This window comes from Erpetoichthys calabaricus, chromosome 4 (assembly GCF_900747795.2).
Source record: "Erpetoichthys calabaricus chromosome 4, fErpCal1.3, whole genome shotgun sequence".
Taxonomy (NCBI): Eukaryota; Metazoa; Chordata; class Cladistia; order Polypteriformes; family Polypteridae; genus Erpetoichthys; species Erpetoichthys calabaricus.
This window is the reverse complement of record NC_041397.2, coordinates 257,379,960-257,399,884: the sequence shown is the minus strand read 5'-3', so window position 1 is coordinate 257,399,884 and position 19,925 is coordinate 257,379,960. Positions and strand designations below refer to the sequence as shown.

Sequence of the window (19,925 nt, the reverse complement as noted above, 5' to 3'; positions counted from 1 at the left end):
GTAGGAAACAAAGTAAAACGGCATAAAGAGGTTAAAGAACGGGGCCAAACACATGGAGAGCAGGTTACAGATGATGAAAACTGGAATGCAACAGCTTCAAAAAAACCTAGGCACGAAACACATGCACAGCGAGATACAGAATATAAAGGCAGAAAACACGACAGTTAAACGTCCACACCACACAGCGGAGGCAGACCCAGAAGGTGCAGGCACCTACATCGCGCGTCGGAAGGCGCGGGAAAGTACGAAAGGCAAAGGCGCCTACACAGCATGGTAAAACCCGACACAATACGGAAGGCGTAGGCATTGCCGCCATATTGTGAGTGGCACTACTGCGTAGTGAGGGTGCAGGCGTCACCGCCATATTGTGCGTGGCACTACTGCGGAGTGAAGTTAGGAATAATGTGCTGCTTGGGATCGTACAAAATGCCGAACGCGACCCACCGTCTGAAACTGCGGAGGCAAAGCAGGCACGGGTTCAAACCGAACGAGCTCGACTGACGGATATACGCCTACAACGCGCGTCTCAAACTGCAGAAGCAGGGCAAGCACGGGTTCAAAACAACGCAAGCTCCTAAAACGCGCGTCTGAAACTACGGCTGCCCAGCGGGCACGGGTTCAAAACGCTGGGGGTAGGTGAGCGAAGCGAGCAGGGGGTGAAGCCCCCTTGTATGTTTAGAATCCCCTACACCCTTTCAATGTAAAACTTATTATTTACAGTAAAGCTTTTGGAGTACATATATGTGTATTTGTTTGGAATAAGAAATTGCTTTGTTGACATCTAGAACAGAGAGGGGTTTCCAGTACGCAGACTCTCAGCTGTCCTACTGGTGGTCTCTGGTTCTTTGAAGCGAGTCTTTAATGGTGCACCTTTATACACAAACTGTTTCAGTTTGAATAAGAAATCACTGAGCATTTGGTAACAACGCAGAACACTTTAATGCTGCATCAAAACAGTCAGTGGCTACATTTAAAAAAAGCATGTTTCCTCATTTATTAAAATATAATGTGTATAATATTTAATAACTGAAAAATGCAGTGATTCAAAACCTTTAGAGATTTAAATTTCTGTATACATCAGTGTTCTCCATTTAGATAGCTCTCCAAGAATCACAACAAAACAAAAATAGTAATTACATAGAGATTTAAAAAGCAGCAGCACTAGGACCATGATCTTGCAATTAAATTCTCAGAAGTGATTAGAAAGCCAGTCTACTGCTCAATCTGTGACAGGCAGGGATTAATACGATTTACAACTGTAAACCACATTCTCCTCTTGCAGTTGTAAAATGCATAATTGAATAGACACAACATGGCACCAGCTTTCCTAGGGCTCATTACTTTTCTCCTGACTCACAATTAGTTTTGTTAAACTTTTAACTGACTGATTTTTTTATCCTTCTATTTCGACTAAAACACAAAAAATACTATTCCTCTTTCTGTTTTGACCTGATACACTGAATAAACTGAAATTGGAAAAAAAAAAAAACACAAAAGATCAATGCAAAAGGATCAATGCAGTGAGTATTTAAAATGTGTTAAAAAAAGTGACTTCAGGGACTTAGAGGAGCCTGGTGTGCTACTGGAAAAGTGGAATATTACAGAGTCCAATTTCTTAATGTAAATTACAAAAAACGTAAATTCACATTATCAATTCCTGCAAATATCAAAGTTACCTCTACTCAGTGCTCACCAGATCAGGTCTGCTTGCTTATCTGAATAATGTGTGGATCTCAAGTTGGTTAACCAGCAGGAGATGAGGAGTACGGATAAGAGGAGAATGTTCCACATGGAGTGAGGTCATCAGTGGAGTCCTTCAGGGGTCTGTCTTTGGACCATTACTTTTTCTGATTTATATTAATGAAATTAATTCTGGTATAGTTAGTAAACTTGTGAAATTTTCTGATGATACTAAAAGTGAAGCAATGGCAGACACTGGGGAGCAGCAAAAACTTTTCCGATAAATTTGGACCAAGCTTCAGAATTATTATTAAGCTTCAGAACTAGAAGAACATTTGGAAAATGGATTTTAATGTAGGAAAGTGCTACACATAGGCAAAAGGAATGTCAATTATAAAAAACTGTACAAGATGGGAGATACTGACATACAGGAAGCAACCTCTGAAAAGGATTTAGGAGTTAATATTGACACATTTTTATTAATCAGAACACAGAAGCAATTTAAAAAGGCAAATAAAATGTTAAGTTATATTTTTAAAACTGTTGAATATAAATCAACACTGTGTGCAGTTCTGGTCACCACGGTACAAGAAAGACATAGCAGCACCTGAAGCTGTGCAGAGGAAAACAATAAGGTGCATCCCAGGACTTAAGGATCAGAAAATCAAACCTGTTCCGTCTCAAGCAGAGGAGGCAGTGTGGGAACCTATTCCAGGTTTTCAAACTCCTCAAAGGCAGTGATAAAGATCCAACAGAATTCTTTCAGTTTAAGGGTGAATCATGTACTCTGAGACAGCAGTGGAAATTAAGGGTAAGTGCATTTAGGACTGAAGTCAGGAAGCATTTCTTTACACAAAGAATTGTGGTACTCTGGAACAAACTATTGAGCCTTGCAGTTGAGGAAGAAACCTTGACAACTTTTAAGAATTATCTGGAAGGGAAACAGTGACATCTTTGCCATTAGCAAATAAACAAGCCTGATGGATTGAATGGTTGCCTCTCATTTGTCAAATTTCTTATGTAAAACACAGTGTTCTTTACAATGAACTAAAGAACATACAGTTGTTGTTGAATCTGCAACATCACTAGTGCAAAGTGCAATCTGAGGAAAATTTTTCTTTCCTACATTTTTGTTGATCTATAGTTTCATTTTTTTTTGTATAGAAGTAATCAATGAGATCATCTCAAATTAAAAAAATTCAGTCTTGATTAAAGATTCAGCAGTCTTGGGCATTTAATTCAGTTTCTTTCGGCCATTACCTGTGTCTCTTATGAATTTGATACAAAAAGACCATTTTGAATTTACTTGAGGTATACAGCAATGTGAGCCTTCATGAAGTACTCTTCACCAAGAGTAGTTGCCCGTTAACCACAAAACAAAAACAATGAGATGTAACACCAGTATCTAGCTCAAAGAAACATCTTGAAACACTTCGAAAAATGATAAAAAAAAAAAAAAATTATAAAAGAACTTCAGCCACTACTAAACAATGACCAAACACTGAAAAATGTATTTCCTGAACCTCCCCTCCTGGCATACAGACAACCACCAAACCTTTAGCAACTAATTGTCCGAGGCTCCCTAAGTGAACCAACAGAAAATGGCACATCTCCATGCCTACAGAGAAGATGCAAAACATGTGCCCACATCTATGATACAGACCGTATAGTTATATCACACTGCCGACTTGAACATCACATAAAGGGATCATTTTCCTGCAGATCATCTAATGTAGTCTATCTAATTCTCTGCATGAAATGTCCTGACACTGCACTCTATGTGGGAGAAACTGGACAAACACTCCGCCAGAGAATGAATTTACACAGGTTCCACATTAAACATGGCCACACAGATGTTCCTGTAGTGGCCCACTTCAACAGCCATGGACACTGTGAGAGGGACTTTAAAGTCACAGTGCTTATGGGCAACTTCAAAACACAGCAAGAGAGAAAAGAATGGGAAGTTAAACTCATGCTAAAGTTTAATACATTACAACATGGTTTAAATAAAGACAAGAGTTTTATGGCCAGATATGAGGATTGTTTACATCTCTCAGAATGACAGACAACCTGTCTACAGACCCACATTGTATTGAAAAACTCATAAGAAACCTCAAAAGACTTTGTTGGACAGTTATCTTATCAAATATCTTGACCATACATTGTTCTTCTTTCTTTTGTTAAATTAACCATAGCCTGAATGAATCTATTAATTTGTTACATTTAAAATTTCTCATTTAAAGATTTACCAATGTTGTTTCTTGTCCTAGAGTGTGTATATAAACACAGGGAACTCCAGTTTCTGTATTACATCTTGCCTGAAGAAGGGGCCTGAGTTGCCTCGAAAGCTTGCATATAGTAATCTTTTTAGTTAGCCAATAAAAGGTGTCATTTTGCTTGTCTTTTCTCTAGCTCAAAGAATAATAAACAAACAAGCAAATATAAGAGGTGCGGAGAATAATCAATATTACAGAGTCAGTCTTTTCTGGTGCCATGTGTGGGTCTCTGCTGCAGTGCACGTTTTGTAAGTTGCATGACAAAATGCACTATTCTCACATTCCTACAAGGTAGTACTCATCAATTGTTTACACAGCTGTGAGATTTTTATATTAAATGCTGTGTCAACATTTGACGTAGTTTAACTACAAAATGGAGGTCATCGTATTAAAATTAAATGAAACTCAGTTGACAACAAAACACCTTGGGAATTTATGTGCTTGTCTCTATCTGCTAAATTGCCATATAACACAACTAGCTGTGTTACCGAGCTCCGAGGATATTTTGTACAACAATGGACCTCCATTATGCAGCCATCAGTTAATTGGGTGTATCAGAAGCACTTGTACTATGTAACTATCTAAGTGTTTATCTGTAAGCAATATTTTAATTTTTTGTTGTTTGTTTTTTTTTAACCCAAGGGTTGTTATTATTGATAGGTAGTGTGTTGTAATGGTTAACACTTTGGATTTCAAAACCTGAGATTGTGCGTTCAACTCCTGGTATTATCACTGTGTAAGTCACTTCACCTGCCTGTGCTCCAAATGGAAAAACAAAAGAATTGTTACCAGTTACATTTCAAATGTTCTAATTCAACCTGGATAAAGGCGTTAGTTAAATAATAAGTAATAATAACAATATTAGCTCACTGGAACTGCTTACTCTTGAATGTGTTATAAACAGTTTGCTTTTGTTGATGGTACACTGCAAAACACAATTTTACAGGTAAGTGCATTCTTCTGAATTGACACGGGTAATCAGTTCCCTCTAAGTTGTGTTATTTCCCTTCTGAACTGCCAGGTAGATGTTACTGCACTGCTCACTGCCCCTTCCAAGCAGCAGTTTGGAAGAAATACGCACCCACGGCTCCTAAAACTCAACAAGTGAACCCCTCAAGGTGTTTGTTTATGTGTTGGTGCTTCACAATGATGATACTTCACAGGGGTGTACCACTCAGCACCACCCACTTCAACCTCACTGACACGACTGTGGTGGGTCTCATCAGCAACAACAATGAGTCAGCATACACAGAGGAGGTGCAGCGGTTAACGAACTGGTGTAAAGGCAATAACCTGTCTCTGAATGTAGACAAAACAAAGGAGATGATTGTTGAGTTTAGGAAGACTAAGAGTGACCATCTGCCACTGAACATTGACGGCTCAACTGTGGAGGTCGTCAATAGCACCAAATTCCTGGGTGTCCACCTGGCAGAGAACCTCACCTGGTCCCACAACACCAGCTCTTTAGTCAAGAAAGCCCAACAGCGGCTCTACTTCCTGCGTAGACTGAGGAAAGGCCATCTTCCACCAGCTATTCTAACAACATTCTACAGAGGAACCATAGAGAGCATCCTGAGCAACTGCATCACTGTCTGGTTTGGAAATTGCACAGTCAGGGATCGCAAAGCCCTACAACAGATAGTGAAGACAGCTGTGAAGATCATCGGTGTCTCTCTATCCGTCCATCATGGACATTTACACCACACGCTGCATCCGCAAAGCCACCAGCATTGTGAATGATCCAACACACCCCTCACATTCACTGTTTACACTCCTACCATTGGGAAAAAGATACCGAAGCATTCGGGCCCTCACCACCAGAATGTGTAACAGTTTCTTCCCCCAAGCAGTCAGACTCCTGGACACTCATGGACCGGACTAATATCTGATATATGTGTTCTGTTCTGCAGTGTTGCACATGGTTGCACATGTTTGCACATTTGACTGACATGCACCTTGTTATATATTATGTGTCTTTATGTTATGTGTCATGGATTCTTCGTTGTCCTGTGTTTTATGTAGCACCATGGTCCTTCAGGAACATTGTTTCGTTTCACTGTATGCTGTACTACTGTATATGGATGAAATGACAATAAATACTCTTGACTTGACTTGATTGTTTGTGTGAGAAACTTCACAGTGGTCCAGCACACACCCACCCACTTCCCCACTTCACATCATTTGTGTAACTAAAATGAGAGACAGTAAGTATCTAAGTGTGCTGGTAGTCAACAAAAAACAGAGCTTACTAACCGCTGAGATTTGCATCAGCTTCACTGAATTTCTTTTTTACACTTCAGTTGTCCATCTAGCCTATTGGTTAGTGGTGCTACTCACATGGTCCATCAATTACTTGTGCTGTGCCCTTAATTTGTATAAAGCACTGTCACAGTGCATCTTAGTCAGCATAATATTAACAAACATCAAACACATGTTGACTAATTTTCTTTTTTCTACAACGTCATCAAATTTCAATCAAATCCATCAAGGCATTTTTGAGATTTTGGGGTATTTAGGTTTCCTATTACTTTGGGGGGGATTATCCCTGAATACTGATAAATCAAAATGTGTGACATGTATCATCCTGCCAAATTTCAGGTTTTTAACTAAACGGAAAATAGTGTTTTTGTTGATGAGTGAGTGAGTCTTATACTGCATTTGTCGATAGATAGCAGCAGTCTAGCACTGATCGCTAAGGGACCCCACTCTTACACTCAACTAATTCCTTGCAGCAAAATGCTTTATCCCCTTTGTTTAAGACAATTTAGCACCATAATATGAAATTGAGCCTTGAGCTCCTCTCACTTCGTTTAGTTTGATCAGAAGTCTCTCATATGATAACTTTTAAAACATTTTCTTAGAAATCAAAATACACATTATCACATGTACCACACTGATTGCATGTCTTTGCTGTGTTCTCACAGAATTCCATCCTATTATCGAAACACCATCTCCCTCATGTAAAACCATGTTGAATTTAGGGCTGCAACTAATGATTATTTAGGCAGTCGACTAATTGTTAAATTTTTTTTTTCGATTAGTATTTCATGCCTGACTATTTTGAAGCCTGCGACCTGTGGTTGCAGTCACGATCACGATATATACTACCGCCCCACCAGGGATCTGATGCTGTTACTTTTTTATCTGAAACTGAGAATAACTGTAGATGTGAGTGGTGTTTTGAGACAACCAAACTGGAAATTCTCTGATCTGGATGAATAAAAGCTGACACACAAACTCTGGCGAATCTGCCTTATTCATATCTCACTGTCACTTGATTTTTTTAATTCAATTTTATTGAGTGTTCCTGCTTACGCAGAATTAGTATGCACCTCATTGCCCATGATGTTAAAGCCACACTGACAAAAAACAGAGACATAGGTATATATGGTTTTTGGAATTATTCATTTTATGACCTTATAGTATATTTCAGAAAACAATGTGGCATGGATGCAACATTATTCATATTATTCATATTCATTCGCGTACCTTCTTGCAGTTGTAATCAGTGACCGCATTTTTTTTTTCCCTGTCCTTGCCCAGTCTGCACAGGACTCCAGGACATGCAGAGGAAAGAATATTCCTCTGCAAGGTGAGCCATGAACACTCTTCTTTTCTCAGTGGACCGCGCACATGCCTTACACAGTACATGTGCTTTGATCATCACCAGGTCAAGCTTGTTATAGCACAAGCAACCGGCCACCTGCAAGATCCTGCTAGCACAGAATAAGCGCACGACTTCTGGTGTCAGCACGCAGCAGTGGGGAAAAAAAAAGAAAGAGACAAATATATGTGACATTTTGAAGAAATCATTGTATGACCTGAATAGTACCAATTAGAAAATATCAGCGCACTAATGCAATATTATTTGAAAACGAACAGATCAGGTGTAAATTTGTTACTTGTAAAAGTTAGCTTTTTTTACTTTTATTTTCTCAGTCTCATTCACGCTCTCCCTCCCCTCCTGATCTGACCCTAACTAACTAACTAACAGCACCAGCTCCAGGATGCTTGCGTTTCAGATGCTCATGCATCAAAGTGGTGCTACCCTGAAAAGAAAGCTCTGCTTTGCCTAATCTGCATTTAACTTTTTCTTCTTTTTTGGTGAAGTGCTCCCACACTTTAGAAAGTTTCTGTCTCGATGTTTTTCCATCTCCTTCCCCCTCCTCTATCCAAGTCGCCATTGCAACCACGTTTATTTTCCTCTACATTCTTCTCCTCTGACGTCCTTTCTTCGTTGGTAGGACTGTGTGCAGTCTTGACAAACAGTAACAAACGATACTGCCCCCCAGACTTTCATGTAGTGCATTGCAGTTACAAAAACCAATGCGGTTCTTTGTGACTGGAGCCTGTATTGAAGGTTCTGTTTATGACGTGTCGACAATAAAAAATCTGCGTCGGCGATTTTTTGTAGTCAGCGTCGTCAATTACGTCGACTAATCATTGCAGCCCTAGTTGAATTCTTACTGATAATGTGCTCTTGCCACATGATACTTTCCATTAATACTTGCTTTCATTAGTTTATTGTACACTTGATGCATGTTAAGGTTACTGGCCTGCAGTTACTTGGATCAGCCAATCACTTTTCTTCTATAATGATACAATATCTACAAGTTTCTGATCTCTTGAAATTTACCACCTTAAGGATGCTTAATCACTGTAGGATAAATGTTGTCTGGCCCTGGTCAATTGTTTGCTTTCAGCTTTGCAATTTATGCACCTGCTATATGATGTGAACTTCGTCTCATTTAGAAAGGTCTGAAAAATGTGAATATAAAGCATTTGATGTTTCACTCTGTATATTTTAGTTCACTTTTACTGTTCCTGAGACACTTCACCTCCTCCTTGTCCACTCCTTTACTACTAAAATATTGTAAGAATCTCCGAGTCATCTTTCTTATTCCCTTAATATTTCACTCTAACTGCCTTGTAGTTTCCCTAATATCCTTTTAAACCACTGCTCTCATGTACTCTTAAGCACTAGGGCTAGTGAGGAAGTTATAGGTCTTGAATGCATTATATAGCTGTATTTTTTTTTCTTTGCAACTTCTCTTTTATCTCCTAATTTATCCAATCTGAAGTCCCCTTTAGTTTCTTCGAAACCTGAGATGAAATTTCATCTTTCTACTGTAAACACTTTCTTTGCCTGATTGGCATTTCTATATGAGACGTACAGCTGCCGCAAAATCAAAGACGCTTCCAATAAAAATAAGGGGATTTTGTTTTTGTTTCACATGGTTTAATTGGAAACTTTACCATTATTTAAAAACTGAATGGTATTCAAAATATTACGATGTATGAAAAGATCATTTATTGTAAAAAAAGAAGGTAAAATGTCTATATTTACCTGATTACAATGTAGATTTATGAAGCAGCAATAAATTTAAATGCATATTGGCATTCTGTACATTCAAATAACATTTGAAATAAGAAGCACACTAATCTCAAATACTGGTTGAAAATCCTGCTACCAATACAAGGGCTTATCTCACAAAAAAGTGCTTAAGTTAGATTGCTTATCTGTACGTCTGACAAGTTGCTATGTCTCTGTCATTCTAACAGATGACACACAACAAACATTTGTATGAGAAAAATAAACTGCATTTGTCATTCCAACAAATTGCACATCACAAACATTTTTAGTAATGCATTTTATTACTACAAAGTTTTGTGATGTGCCACCTTTTGGAATGACAAATGCAATGCATTTTGCTACTACATGCATTATAAAATACATTCTAATAGATGGTGCGCCGCAAACATTAACGTCGTCATCTACGTAGATTACTTAAGACTTTAACCGAACCCGTCTTAGACCGGTAGCAGAGCTAGTATTTTTATATATTTGTCTGTCCTTTCATAGTGAACACCATCTTAAAGCACTTTGAATATCTATTAGAGTGGTTCAACAGAAGTCTGAGTTGGTTAAATTAACATGTTGCAAAGTTTTTACTTATCAGATTAATCAAAATGAAGTGATTAAGTAAGAGAAACAAACAAACCATTAAGGTAAAGATTTAAAAATAGCTTTGTATAATATAAGGCAAGTGCAACCAGCCATGATTAGGTCTTTAAAAAGGTAAGGTCTTTGTCCATGTTCTTATGAAAAACTCCCTATACTGTAATTCTCCCTCTGCATAATATTAAGAAAAAATTTATTCAGAAACTGCACTTTTCTTTCCAACTAGTTACATACAGCAAGCCTTTGGGAGGACTTTCTATATTTATAATTAATAACTAAAGACAAATACCACTGTGAAATTGTAAGGTACAATCAATTAATAATTTGTTTAGTGATGTCTCAAATTAATTATGGGATGAGCTATAAAGACAATATGACTACTATGATAATCCAAGGATTTAAATTTCAATCAAAGAATCACCAGATTTCCAGGGTCAAAAAAGACAAACAACTGGGAAAACAGAGGGTACATTTTAAAAGGTTGCTACTGGCCTCACTCTCTCAGAGCCTCCGTCACGGCATTACTACATGCCTTAAAGCCCTAGAAGTGATCCAGTGCCTGAGGCTCAGCTAATACTGAACATCTAGGAGTGGTATGAGAAACAATGAATACTTGCCTTCTAGAGTGAGGTTCCATTTGGCTAATGGCAATTATTAGAGGCCATTGGTTTAGGTTTTCTCCCACAAATTACAGGTAGAAAGGTGTAAGAGTAAAAGAAAAAAAAAAATCTCACTACTGTCATATGAAAAAGCTTGGGAACCCCTCTCAGCCTGCATAATGATTTACTCTACTTTCAACAAAAAAGATAACAGTGGTATGTCTTTCATTTCATAGGAACATCTGAGTACTGAGGTGTTTTCCGAACAAAGATTTTTAGTGAAGCAGTTTGTAGTTGTGTGAAATTAAATCAAATGTGAAAAACTGGCTGTGCATCAATTTGGAAACCCTTGTAATTTTGCTGATTTGAATGCATGTAACTGCTCAATACTGATTACTTACAACACCAAATTGGTTGGATTAGCTCGTTAACCCTTGAACTTCATAGACAGGTGTGTCCAATCATGAGAAAAGGTATTTAAGGTGGTCAATTACAAGTTGTGCTTCCCTTTGACTCTCCTCTGAAGAGTGACAGCATGGGATCCTCAAAGCAACTCTCAAAAGGTCTGAAAACAAAGATTGTTGAGTATCATGGTTTAGGGGAAGGCTACAAAAGGCTTTCTCAGAGGTTTAAACTGTTAGTTTCAACTGTAAGGAATGTAATCAGGAAATGGAAGGCCACAGGCACAGTTGCTGTTAAACCCAGGTCTGGCAGGCCCAGAAAAATACAGGAGCGGCATATGCGTAGGATTGTGAGAATGGTTACAGACAACCCACAGATCACCTCCAAAGACCTGCAAGAACATCTTGCTGCAGATGGTGTATCTGTACATCGTTCTACAATTCAGCGCAATTTGCACAAAGAACATCTGTATGACAGGGTGATGAGAAAGAAGCCCTTTCTGCACTCACGCCACAAACAGAGCCACTTGTTGTATGCAAATTCTCATTCAGACAAGCCAGATTCATTTTGGAACAAAGTTCTTTGGACTGATGAGACAAAAATTGAGTTATTTGGTCATAATAAAAAGCGCTTTGCATGGCGGAAGAAGAACAGCGCATTCCAAGAAAAACACCTGCTACCTACTGTCAAATTTGGTGGAGGTTCCATCATGCTGTGGGGCTGTGTGGCTAGTTCAGGGACTGGGGCCCTTGTTAAAGTCGAGGGTCAGATGAATTCAACCCAATATCAACAAATTCTTCAGGATAATGTTCAAGCATCAGTCACAAAGTTGAAGTTACGCAGGGGTTGGATATTCCAACAAGACAATGACCCAAAACACAGTTCAAAATCTACAAAGGCATTCATGCAGAGGGAGAAGTACAATGTTCTGGAATGGCCGTCACAGTCCCCTGACTTGAATATCATCGAAAATCTATGTGATGATTTGAAGCAGGCTGTCCATGCTCGGCAGCCATTAAATTTAACTGAACTGGAGAGATTTTGTATGGAAGAATGGTCAAAAATACCTCCATCCAGAATCCAGACACTCATCAAAGGCTATAGGAGGCGTCTAGAGGCTGTTATATTGGCAAAAGGAGGCTCAACTAATATCTCTGTCGGGGTGCCCAAATTTATGCACCTGTCTAATTTTGTTATGATGCATATTGCATATTTTCTGTTAATCCAATAAACTTAATGTCACTGCTGAAATACTACTGTTTCCATTAGGCATGTCATATATTAAAAGGAAGTTGCTACTTTGAAAGCTCAGCCAATGATAAACAAAAATCCAAGAGGGGATCCCAAACTTTTTCATATGACTATGAATCCTGGACAAAAAGCTGTGTTAGGAGAGATAACAGCTAATGGAATCAGAAGGTGCTACCGAGGTAATATTTTCAGGTAATAAATCACTGGTGAGAAATAAGAAAGAAAAAAAAAACAAAGATTCGGTGGCAGCAGCCGGTGATTACCGACTCTATCTCCACTACAGAAATAAAATTGTTACTCTAAACATAGGCTACATCTCTCAAATTTATTAATGACAGAAACAATTTTGAAAATGATGCACTCACATTTTGTTCTTTATGGCCATGTGATCCGCAATATTTAAAGAATGTTTAAGTGTGTAAAAACCAAATATTTATTATGCATGTATTACAAGAAGCAGGACTTAAGAGCAAATATTCAACATCAGTTATTCAGTAAAACTTTCTGAAACTTCTTTTTACTGTTGGACATATTACAGTTACTCCAAACCAAAGTATTTCATGGACACAAATGCAGAAAAAATATTTATGACCTGGATTAACACAGTTTACAGTATATTATGTAAGGGTTGTTCCTATTTGAACTGCAGGAGGGTAATCCTTAGGAAGCAGATACTAACCTAAAATCCTGTATAACAACAGAGACAACTGCTTGGATAAAGTATTAAAAACAGAAGTGTGAAAGAACTTAGTCTGCCTTATAACACAGAATTTATAAAATTGCAGGGAAAATTAAAATATTAATGTAAAATTAGGGCGGCAAGGTGGCGCAGTGGGTAGTGCTACTGCCTCGCAGTTAGGAGACCCGAGTTCGCTTCCCGAGTCCTCCCTGCGTGGAGTTTGCATGTTCTCCCCGTGTCTGCGTGGGTTTCCTCCGGGCACTCCGGTTTCCTCCCACAGTCCAAAGACATGCAGGTTGGTGGATTGGTGATTCTAGATTGGCCCTAGTGTGTGCTTGGTGTGTGGGTGTGTTTGTGTGTGTCCTGCGGTGGGTTGGCACCCTGCCCAGGATTGGTTCCCTGCCTTGTGCCCTGTGTTGGCTGGGATTGGCTCCGGCAGACCCCTGTGACCCTGTGTTCGGATTCAGCGGGTTGGAAAATGGATGGATGGATGGATAATTACTTTTGATATATAAAATATATTAAAGCATTCAGGGTAAAAAAACTGTACAACAGAACTGAAAGTGGCTAAAACATAGTTAATTAATATACATATAAAAGGTAATATTCATATATTTTGTAAAAACTAACAGACAGCCTGTATCCACATAATATCAAAGGTAAATCCATCTCATTTATGGCAGGTTCAATAGTGAGACTGATTTCTACAAATTCTTTGAAGCGTTTCTTCAAGTTAGAGCTGAATGTTGCTTTTGATGCCCTTCTGTACTTCTATTAGGCTGAATTCACAGGGACTATTTTATTTTATTAGTATATCTGGATAAAAAAAAACAGTTTCAAAACTAGACTACTAAGTGATTGGTGTACACAACACATGGCGCCTGAAGATACAGCAAAATGTTCACTCTAAGAAAACGGGAGATGGGAATTCAGGGTTAGCCAATGTTTTACCCAAAAACCCCACTATATCTTATGGAAGGTGGCTGTTACTGCTGCTATGTAGTTCAACGAGACTGGGTCTACAAAATGGCTCCGTCACTCTGTGTGTGTCTGTGAGGTCCGCATGTTCTCCATATATCTTATGTAGGTTTTCTCCAGGTGGTTGGTCCATTATCCTCCTAAATGCCAAAAACTCACTGCTTAGGTTGACTTTGTGTAATGGCATCCAATATAGAGATGTGTGTGACCCAGAAACAGAATGAATTTGATCAGAAAATGGATGAATAGTTTTTAACTTAAACAGACATGGGTTACGTGAAAATTACAAGTATTAAGAAAATTACATTAACAGTGTGATTGGATTTTGGTCCCAGTATGCTTGGTTTATTTCACATAAACCTGATGGTTAAAGGCACTTAATGTTACTGTATGTATTAAAATATGAGGAAAACATTCAAGTTTTCTAGTATATTTAATCTTAAGAAATACATCATAAAACATTAATAAAGAAACTCTCTTTATAATGCCTATAAATACCCAGAGGATTGTGATTCTCAGAAGGATAACAGCACAATCAAAAGTATCAGGGCACTGACTTTTCTAACCTATAGTGAAATTTAAAAAGCCAAAATGTTGATAATGCATAAATTGGGACACTCATTAATACAAGTCAGAGAAGAAAAGTAACAGAGATTTTCAAGGTGCACTATATGAACACTAATTAGAACACTGTAGCATATTTCAAGAAAAACAGCAATAAAATGAGAGATGAGGATGGGGGTTGTTATAAAATGGAATCGTGACCTTTTTAGAGGGCAATATGATTAAAAGATGTAGTGGCAAAAAAGTAAAACTTTGTGCATCTCATCAGTGCCAAACTGGAATTGAGTAATCAAGCAATTCCACAATAAATTTAAAGTTAAGCAGTACAAAAGTAAACTATGACACACAGCAAAAGTAAAATGGAAAAAGAAAGAGAATGATAATAAATCATTCTGGATCATTTTCAATATCTCAGTGCTTATTACTTGTCAAGAGAGTCAGCAACACACCTATCTTATCTTATTATAAAAGAATGTGGAAATAAAACCTTTTCAATCGAAAAGAGTATCCATTAAGCAGTAACCACTTCTTTAACTCAAGAGTATAAAAATAAATCATAAAGAAAGATGTTTGATTTGTCTTTAATTCTTTTTTGTATAAATTGATCTATTTGTATGGAATGATTACAATAAAATTAATAAATAAAATTAAAAAAAAAAAAAGAAAAACGTTTCAATTTATATTTAAGTCAATTATATATATCAAGTCAGTCAGTCATTTTCCAACACGCTATATCCTAACACAGGGTCACGGGGGTATGCTGGAGCCAAACCCAGCCAACACAGGGCGCAAGGCAGGAACAAATCCCGGGCAGGGCGCCAGCCCACCACAGGACACACACACACCAAGCACACTGGGGACAAGCTGGGGACAATTTAGGATCGCCAGTGCACCTACCCACGCAGATACGGGGAGAGCATGCAAACTCCACGCAGGGAGGACTCGGGAAGTGAACCCAGGTCTCCTAACTGCGAGGCAGCAGCACTACCACTGCACCACCGTGCCGCCCTTATACATCAAGTGCCTTCTGTAATTTATATTAAGCATTAAGATGGGCTTTCATTTTTTAGTATGCCCATCACCTCACTGCACTTATAAGCTTTTTTCTTCTCATTGTGTTTTCTTTGAGTGCAACATAAAAGTTCTCCATTTTAAAATTAAAACTGGCTACTGCTTTCTTGTCCTAAGTGAACTCTTTGGATTAATCCTGCTCACATGTGCTTCATGTGTATTTTATATGGACCTGCTTTAAGATGTCACCCTGTACCACTGTCTCTATGCGGTACATGGCATCAAAAGTCCTGGTTTCAAACCAACATGTCAGTCCCAATAATTCTGCTCTTACAGTCTTTTCTTCCATCTGCTTCACCTTTTCAACACCATGAAAATGCTGCTAGGGTGTTGTGTTTTTATTACCACAATGGACCAAGATCAAATGCCGCCAACATTTGATTCGCTGAATTGAAATCATTTCACTTGCACTCTACACAATGAACATTAGCTACAGGCAAGCTTGATGGCTTCACATGCACATACTGTAATTCAACATTTACTATAATATTTTGCACTTTAGGAAAAAGACAAGCAGTGTAATGATTGGGTAAAAAAAAAATTAAATGTGCCCTGGCCTAGCCTATCCAAAATACCATTCAATTCAAAACAGTCCCAATGCCTGATGTGGAAGACAACTGCATTAACGCTCTCAAGACTTTCAGCTGCATATTAAAATAACGAGAAAGTTTCAGCATCTCCTACTGCTGCATGTGCACATGTATGGTGTATCTGTTATCATCAGGTTTTGTTATTTCCGAAAGAATATCAGAGTTGTTCCAGGCCAGCCTCCTGCCAATCAGTTCTAAACATCATAAAAGGACACTGTATGCACTATATGGTGAAATGCATACCAATGCACATTTCTCTCTATTATAAAAAAATCTTGGAAGGTTGGAAGGAGACGAGACATGATTTTCTCAGAGAGACACTTTTACATCCCGCGAGACGAGTCTTTGTGCCAAGAAATTTAACCACGCCCGGGGCTGGAAATAAAACAAAGAGTAGATGACAAAGTAGAATGTTGTAAAGAATTAAAAAACGTCGGTACAGTACACATGCAAAGCAGGTTAGAGATAATGAAAGTACTAAAATTCGAAAGTCTCAAAAAAAGAAAAATACAGATCACATTTGCACAAACAAACGGAAATTACTCAGTGAAATAATGGAGCAGCGAAAAGAGATTGAATATATATATATATATATATATATATATATATATATATATATATATATATATATATATATATATATATATTTATTTAAACTTTAAGTCGGAGACTTGTAGATTGTTTAATTCGTGTTGCCATATGGGAAAAAAAAGTAGTGTTTCTTCCCAATGAAGAGGCGTATCCGCAGGAATTAAAAGATTTGTTGCTTGGTGAAAGTGAAATCCCGCAAGAGAAAATTTCAAGCACGCACACGGTTCAATCATTTCTCATTTGTGTGAATGTTATTGTCGGACACTCTCTTGTAGAGAGAAAGAAATGATATTCACTCAAGGGCAGTTATATGTTGCGTTGTCACGATGTAATTCCAAACACAGAATCAAAATTCAATGCGATATTGATGAAAAGGTAAAAGCGAAAAGAGACTGAATATATGGACATAGGTGATATGACAGAAGTGCGCCTCTTCACAACACGAGTGGCTAAGATGCAAAGTGGCTGGCATGTAGCGCAAGGCCGGCGGCTGGGGGGAGGAAGACAGGGTGTACAAGTGAAGCAAGCAGGGGGCAAAGCTCCCTAGTTTTAAAAACATTTTAAAAAATGGTCACCTGTTTATTTATTTATTTTTTTAACATACAAGCTTGTAGTATTTTGCATGCTTTTTTGTAAATAAGAAAGGAAGTCTTGGGATTCTGCATGCTTTTTGTTAACTTCCTGGTTTATGATGTTAGGGGTTAAGTTTAAAGCCAACTGGCCAAAAGTGAAATGACCATCCTGAATAAAAACTCCAATGATGTTGCTTAATCAACAGAAACCTCATTATATCAGATGGGGCACACATGGATGTGTAAATCTGGGCATTCTGCACAGCTTTCATTCCTACCTCATATTGTGTGCCCTTGATTAAAAGTTCAGCCGTCTCCAAAAATACAACAGTAAACTGACAATCAGTGAAGTTAAGGTCTAATTTTGGTTTGGTTACTTTATTATCTGCTATTCATATTATGGCTTTTGATTCCAGTTACTCACTTTTATCTGGCTCACAGGAAATAGAAACTAAAAAAGCAAGCAATCATAAAGCGCATGCAGGCGAGGCTCAAATACCAAGAGTTAAAATATTGTAAGAGCTTTTATCTGTAAGACTCGAAGTCCTTGAATTTAACCTAACATACACATATTGTAGGTGCCAATTAGGCTCTTTAAAGATCTACTTGCCATTTTTTGGCCCTTTCTTATTCAGTAGTCTGCGGTAGCAATTGGTACCACTGCTACTACGGTGTATCTGGTGCTCCCTGGCATGAAACAAGAGTGGCAGATAATTATTGACGCTTACAATGACGACAGAGCACAAGATGATAATAAAATAACATCATATATTCTCAAGTGACTTATAAATCACTGCATGTAGAGTAAGGAAAATGGTTAATTGTTACTATGCTTATTTCAAAAGACAATGCAAGTGTCTGAAAAGTTAGCAGTATTAAATCAGACAACAAGATGGCGCACCACCACACTACCACCGAGATGTAAGAGCTTACTTTGATGAGAATTTGCCAGGACAATGGACAATGGATAGGATGAAGAGGTGCAAATAAGTTTCTTCCATGCTCTCCTGATTTAACACTGCTGGACTTTTATCTATGCAGAACCCTAAATGATGTTGTGTATCATAGAAAACCAGCTACACTGACTGCCCGAGCTTTGAGAAGAAATTCAAATGGCATGTGCATCAGTCTCACTGGACACTTTGACCAACATTGTTCAAGCAGTAGTTCGCCATAATCAGAAGTGTCTGGATGCGCATGGTAACCACTCTGAGCACTTGTTGTAAATGCAGAAGTCAAAAGTGACTCCAATTCATCCCTTGATATCAGTATAAATTTAATATCACAACTTTAATATAGGTTTTTCTTTTGTTGAAGTGTGTATATATTTTTTGGCCCCCTCTGTACTTATTTTTACTTACACATGCGGAGGAAATTCTGGGAATCTCTAAGAGTGCTCAAGCCATGAAGAAGTGTGATTTTGTAGGGTTTACTATCACCTGAGACGCATCAAACTGTATTGATGTGGATGGATAATGCTTTAAATTTGAACAGAGGCATTCACACTCTGGAACTAAAGGAAACAAATAATCCTAGTTTTGTTTCGTCAACTAAACCCACAACTATTATTGGCTCATTCTTAGTGCACTCAACAAACAAAGGCACTGGTAAAAGGGTGATGGAAAAATGGATATAGCAAAAGTAGCAATATAGTTACCACAACATCTGAAATTAAAATAAGACACATAAAGACTTAAGACATAGCAATAATGGACCCTAATAAAAAGTATATTACACTTCTCATGACCCAATACACTGTAGACAAATAAGGCACTGTATTTAAAAATTTCCTTACAGAGTTTGCTTTATAAGGCAAAACAACCTTGAGTTTACGGCCATACCACCTTGAATACGCCCGATCTCGTCCGATCTCGGAAGCTAAGCAGGGTCGGGCTCGGTTAGTACTTGGATGGGAGACCGCCTGGGAATACCGAGTGCTGTAAGCTATTTATACACATTTCATTGTATGTTGACCCTGTGTTAACCTATATATGACAAATAAACCTAAACCTAACAAAATGGGTACTTCCTGCTAGTGTTTTTAATTGTCAAACATCTCAAAGAACGTGTTCAGGAGGCTTCAGTTTGCAGATACAACAGGCAATGATGTAACTGTGTGTGCTTGTAATGTTAATCATTAAAATAGAAGTGACAGCTACAAGGCCTCACAAGTAACTTGTTATTTGCTTCACTTCTGGTACATCAAAGTGCACATTGCTAGATAGCTAATTAAATTGTGAGAATGGCAATTACTTAATTTTGTGAATACAGATCACAAAATAATATATCATTTGATGTACTACAGGAGACCATTTAATGTTATAATACAGAAAAGATTTAGAATGAAAAGACAATTAACAATAGCATAATTAGACGATTATTTATAAAATGAACACTTTCCTCAGTATCTAAAGAAGAATTAACAACTAATGTACAGACTCCTTCTCTCCCACTGCCAGCTCAGATATCATGGGAACAGAAACTTCAGCTCTGCCTTGCTAACAGTTTCTAAAGACCTTGAAAGCAATAAAAGGAGGTCAGGAAAATGAAATGACATAGTTAATTAAAGCTTTTTATTAAATTGCTTGATTTAGCACATAGTCGAAACAGCTCATGTGCTGAAAAAAAAAACTGTTCAGTTTAAAAGTAAAAAGAACAAAATCTGTCTCTGAGGATTCCTAGTTAGCGATCTGGCAAAATTGGTTAAAAC

General features: G+C 37.9%; 1 protein-coding gene and 1 non-coding gene across 6 annotated transcripts in view; one reads left to right on the top strand and one right to left on the bottom strand.

Annotated features, from left to right (window-relative positions):
* nck2b (NCK adaptor protein 2b) overlaps positions 1-19,925 on the bottom strand; it is a 401,664-nt gene that overhangs the window by 151,719 nt on the left and 230,020 nt on the right. The window lies entirely within an intron of this gene.
* LOC114651481 (5S ribosomal RNA) lies at positions 19,043-19,161 on the top strand. Its single transcript, XR_003716185.1, has one exon. It is a non-coding gene; the product is annotated as a 5S ribosomal RNA (ribosomal RNA).